This window comes from Echinococcus granulosus (genome assembly GCF_000524195.1).
Source record: "Echinococcus granulosus chromosome Unknown EG_S00160, whole genome shotgun sequence".
Classification (NCBI taxonomy): domain Eukaryota; kingdom Metazoa; phylum Platyhelminthes; class Cestoda; order Cyclophyllidea; family Taeniidae; genus Echinococcus; species Echinococcus granulosus.
The window spans coordinates 119,781-125,924 of record NW_020170540.1 but is presented as its reverse complement, the minus strand read 5'-3'; positions in this window follow the sequence as shown (position 1 = coordinate 125,924).

Genomic DNA, 6,144 nt, shown 5'->3' with positions numbered 1-6,144 from the left:
GGAATAACGTCATGTGTCTGCTTATAATTGTCACGATGTTTTCAATTCAGTGCTGTCCAATCATATCTCTATTTGGGCTCTACTCAAACAGTAGAGACGTGGACGAGGTGTCATCTGCTCGCTAAACAGATATTTTCATTTAAGTATAGTAAACAGCTCCTTAACGAACACTTCCGTATGGTTCACAGCTGGTGCGGCTAGATTTTCCTGTTAATAGCATTCCTGCAGTACACAGGACAGGGGCATTTGCCAATGGTGGACACCATTTTCACTCCTTCTCTAAGATGTCATCTCAAATTCTGCTGTTCGCACCATATGTAGTTTTCCTCCATCTCCTAGCAGTAAAACATAGAATAGCTGTGCTTTAAAATGATATCCGATTTTTGCCACCACTGATTTAGCCTGCCAAGACTTCCTTTTGACGAAAGAAGGCCAGAATACGTATTGTCGACGTACAGATAAGTGCCTAATGGAACGGTTTAGAGGTTAAACGGTTCAGCAAATGTGCGATAGTGGAGGCCCAAGTAGTCTTCTTTTAAGAGTCATCCCTGGCGATCCCCTTGTTCCACTTGTTCCACTTGCTTGTAGTCAATGCTCCAAGAAAAGCGTCCTCAAGAATTAATGAAGTGATCCGAGATTCAAAATCATTGTTCCACAATTTGAAGAAAAACTGACAAATAAGCACATCCTTAAAAAATATGTATTTCATTTAGGAAAGAATTGTTGGAAATGGCTTTATAATCTTCGAGGAAGATTAATGAGGTCCTAGTAGTGGTGAAAAATGTCCGATTAGAGGTCACTGAGTGCCCCACATCAATTGACTTTGCGTACTTTTTTTAACTTTCATCAGCGATAGAGGCACCGCTGTGGACGTTGGAGGGCAAAGTGGTTAAAAATTATCCTTCTTTATTGAAGTGTGAGTGATAGTGCAACGGTCAAAGATTCAATTTATCCTGCAGATGTCGGAGATTCGACACCGAATTTCAGTTTCTCTGCTGTGCATCTCTACAGTCCAAGTGGGTTCCTCTAGTGATGTGACGGCAAGCCGACTTAATTTAATGGAAAAGATTTTCAGTGATTCAGCACTATGTAAGTCCGAGGGTAAGGCAGAGGATTCTTCAGTCGAAGGATGACTGGAAGTGTGGAGGGCACGAATCATGAGGCTCCTGCCACTCTGACGCTCTCTTATTCTAGTTAATGAATGCACTTCTGCGAGTAGGATAAACATCGACAGATGGCAGAATTCGTTAAGATGGAATTCTGCTTCGTGAAGGTATCGTCTTAGTCAGATCAGGACAAATGTCTACACTTTACTTCTTAGTAGCGCTGCTGGTGCCTAGTAATATCTAAAATATTCAGCATAACTTCCTTTGCATCTTTTTGGTCCAAAAAGGGATGCCTTCTAAGCAAACAAAATTTTCAGTTTTGCTTTTTAATGCTGCATCTAAATATGACAGAAGAAGCGTGCTTAATACAAGTAGATGTATTTACGCAGACTGACAGAAGAGGGGTTTTTACTTCATGTCTGCTTCTGGCACCTACACCAATCCCGTAATTTTCAATAAGGCCAACCCATGTTGAGTGAGGAAACACCCATAATAGATGGCAATACCATTGAAATTGTGCCCTCCCCACGTCTTTACCCAATCCCTAAGGATTAATTCGTCGGTTGGAGCCTGGCCCACTTCCCTATTTTGAATTGATGAAGTGCCATCACACTTGTATTACTTATTTAAGTAGGCTAAACCACTCCCTCATTGCCAGTCTTAAAATATTTGGAGATGCTGAGTCATTTGAAGGCCACTTATCCATATACTTGGTCAGCTAGTCAATGTGGTGAACAAAAAAATGTCAAATTTAGGTAGATTGTACCGCTTTGCCATGAATCTTCGCATTTTACAAGAGGACAGTGAAGTGTTCTTCCAGATCATAGTACAAGATCCTTTACACTCGACTGCAATTTGACTGCCAAGGTAGCAGCCCATGATAGAACAAGACGCCTTCTAAACTTACAACAAAGGGAATCCTATAATCGTATGCTTTCAAACATTGGGCGCACATGTCTCATTAGGTGAGCCAATTTAATGCAGCGGAGCGACATCATATGGCAAAAAATCCGAAAAGCACTCAGGTACTTGGCTTCACCGCATTAAATTGACAACGCAGCAATGGTACAAGTCAAAAGACCCTTTAGAATGCCTTTGTAGGGCTCTACCTTTCTCTAAATTAACAACAGGGCTGTTTTCTGATCCTCCCACTTGTAATTCTTTGGACGTTTGCCTATTCCCTTGTTTTATTTGCCATGGACTTAGGGCTCCGATTTTGTACTTTCTCCAAGCAGCCTGGTCTCTGAGCTATGCTGGTAGCCCCATCCCTTGGCAAGTTTTGGTCATTATGGAAGTTTGGGGCACTACACACCATAAATACATCATTAGCTGAAAGTGGGACAAAGTATCGACGAACATCAACCCGATGGCCAAAACAATTTAGCTGAACTCCTGATTTGGTGGAATTATCATTCTATTCGAGTTTATGTTTCAAACTTAAATTTATAAATGGCATTGCGTGAGCTTGTTCATAACTGTCGTCGCCTCGGTAGCCAATTTCGCCCCGCCCAACAATCCCCTTACCCAGTCTGAATAGGAATTTCACCCACTTGAGCATTAATTTTTGCGTTTGTTTGTTGAGATGGTTATTGGAGCATAAATTTTATACAAATGCAGGAAATGCAATGAATTAATTTTCAACTCCCATTTTCATTGCTGAAGCTTATTAAATCACTCTGGGCTACCAGGTAATGATTGCATCGTTGTAGAGCTAATTACAAAAGCTGATTTGCGGGTGCACCACATCGGGAGCACCTGATTGCCTCTGACTTAATGGCTGGTACCACTTATGCAGGAGGCTCGGAGACATCAAACCCAGAACCACTCAGAAATCGGTTGGGGATTTTGCACTTGCCGAAAGTTTGGGGTAACTTTCTGTGACAGTGGGCGGAAAAAATAGAATAGCCCATTTGCTTTAATCAAGCCGCCTGGAGGCGGGTCAACAAAGCTGGTCTTCCTCCAGCATCAAAGAGTGCATTAGGGAGCATTAGCTTTCGTGCGTAAACATTTGATTTAATTTCTGAAAACTTTATCAGAAAATGAAAGGGAATTTTTCAATTAGAGGCTTTAGGGCAAAAAACTTTTTCTGACTTTAAGTCAACATGGTAACAGAGCAGTGGCAAATCGGAACGGGAAGTGAGTCATCCGGGCGAATGCTTGAGATGCGGTTCTAGATTTAAAATCTAAATTTACTGTCTCCTCCATTTCAATGCCCAATAAATGACAAATTTTCTTTTCGCTTGTAAAATGTGGTTTCCTTACTTCACTCCGGTTTCAGACACCCGGATCTAAGAGACTGATTTGAGGAATTGGACCCGGTTATTACCCATCGAGCAGAGCTTGTGGAAATATGAGGCTAAAGTCACCAAATTGAGCGATTTGTGACCTGACAAGGAGTGGTAACGGAAGCATTAACTGCATCAATGTGGTCTCAACACCACTCGCAGCAAACGTCAAGGGGCACAGTACCCACTCAAGTGAGAAGGAAAACCCTCTCTTATGCCCTCAATTTTTTTGCACACGAGCAATATCGTCCTCAAATCTGTCTGATTACGGATTTTCTCTGATGTGCTTTGATGTAATTAATGGTCACCAACTCTACCCTGCCTTCTAGTGGATGAATCGAATGTTGATGCTCCAACAAACAACTGCGTATCAAATCACACAGATGATGCCCGCAACAAAATGATTTCGACTTAGTGGGATATTTCCTTCTCCTCTCCTCTTTCATCATTTTTGTAGCCCTAGAATCAGAAAGATTGGTACGGGGTGGACAACTTGCTCTGCGCAGTGAGGAAGAATTCGAAGACTGTTAAGGTAATCAGCCAAACTGCATTTAAAAAGTGCATTCCTTTTTCTTTGCGTCAACGCTTTCGTTTATCTGCTGATTTGCCTTCAAATCGTAGCAGTAAGCTGGCCCTTTGGATCTCTGTTGAATTTCCTAAAGAAACGAAGATGAAGATACGCGGCGTCAGATGCATCGCACGTCTCTGTAGCAGATCAAACAGATTATTTCGTCCAGTCACGAATGTCACTTTTGAAATGTGTCTGGATTAGTCCTATTAAGTTGAATTTGGGGACTTCATGGATGGTCACTCAACCGGATTGAATGTCTTAATGGCAAAAATTTAAACTCACACCCTAACAATAACGTAGACATCGATGCAGAAGATGTCCGTCGACTCCGATATACGACTTGGTGTTGATCCACAACTACTCTTGGTGTCAGGTAACGTTGGATGTTTCCTTCTTTCCTACTTAAAACCAGGCAACCAACGCGGAGCCTCTTTGAATGATATAGGGGGAAGCAAACTATAGTTTTGAAATTCCTGTTTTACTAGTGTTGCTTACTTAAAAGAGCAGCTAAACAATTGGAATTTAATGGTATCTGATGGATAAGTGTTGACCAAAGTGATAATTCATTCGTTATTTCTTTTTAAATCCCGTGCTTCCATTTGCTGACCGACATAATGCCCTTTAACAGGTTGTTTGCACTGTTTCTCTGTTTGAATTGTACGTAGATGTGTAGACGGTTTGAGGATAGTCGCACCCTACAGAGAAACTGTTTCTTACCATTGGCGTTATGAAGCGGAAATCCATTAAAGTCTCCGATGCACTATTTCTGAGAAATTTGCAAATTATACACGTCTGATTACGGTGGGATATTTCTCCACTTACCTATTACGGTGCTGTCAGCTATACAGTTGTATGAATGGTGCTTTTACAGATTTAGAGAAGGAAGTGGAGACTAGTGGGTCTCCTCCGATGATGAAAGACATTCAAATACAATTCCACTGGCACCTAATCCCCATCACGATTTTCCACCTCGTCACAGGTACTCTTTGTAATCATTTTTATCACCGTGATGTTTAAAAGGGTGTGGAGGGGGGAATCAAGAAATTTGCAAAGCAGAAGAGAAGACAATGCAAGCATATGCCCTGATTTCATTCATTTTTCGCCTCAGATTAGTCATTTAGCACGGCTGCATCCTATACCACCTCGATCACTGACTTATTGAGAAGTGCCCCTTGTTCAGTTGCATAAACAGCTTCTGCTGCTAGGAATTTCCTCATGATATCAATCCACCCCTCTGTTCCGTTGTGTTTAGACTGTCACTCAGCCATCAGTTTGTGATTTATAGGGACATCACCTCTTCACTCAAAGTCCGCTGAGAGAGTTTTACCTCCTTCCAATCTGGTCCCACCTGTTATGTATCGATAATATCACAACTGGGGGTCAATGAATGCCAGGAAGGTTACCAATTAAGTCGTAATTAAATGAGCCAGTCTAGGGGTAGATTTGTGAAGGTAGAGAGAGAATTAGGGGTTAGTAGTACATGTTGGTGATCTTGCGGTGCACCACAGGCATCGCTTCTGAGGAGGAAACCAACACGACTCTTTGGAGCGAGGGAGCAATACGCCATCGAAGCTTCTCCAAATAATCGCCACCACCGTTTCTTCATTTTAGGCAAACACCAAATTCAACGCAAAATATAATGGACAGTTGAGAAATAAATGTGGGGTTACTAACACCAGGCTCTTCTTGCATCCAGATTCAGCAGACCCTACAGAAGGAGAACTCGCAAACTTGTGCCTCTTTGGTTTAAGATCACCTATCCTTTACGGTACAAAGTTAAATTAACCTAATTAATTTCCGAGAATGACATCGAGACAAATTAGGCTTATAACGTTGTCGAGAGTTGCAGTCTTCGCTTCCTTCTAATTAATCTTGAGTTAATTAGAAGGAGGAATCCATTGGGACAAATGAGCAGGAAATTACACAGCAATTCGCACTGATTGCATTTGCAGCAGTCTAAGCTGTGAATTGTAGATAAGTGAGGCCTAAAGTAAATGCAACTCGTTTATTTAAAGGAGGGAAGATAATCCACTACAGTGTTTCTTTTTGCACACTAGACGGTTACACAGTCTAAAGAAATGGCACCCTTCCATAGTGTCAATTGATGAGATGACTTGGCGATTTGTTAAGCAATCAAGAAGAGTTTCGGACCGATCTACAAAAGAGGATCTCGCCTGAACAA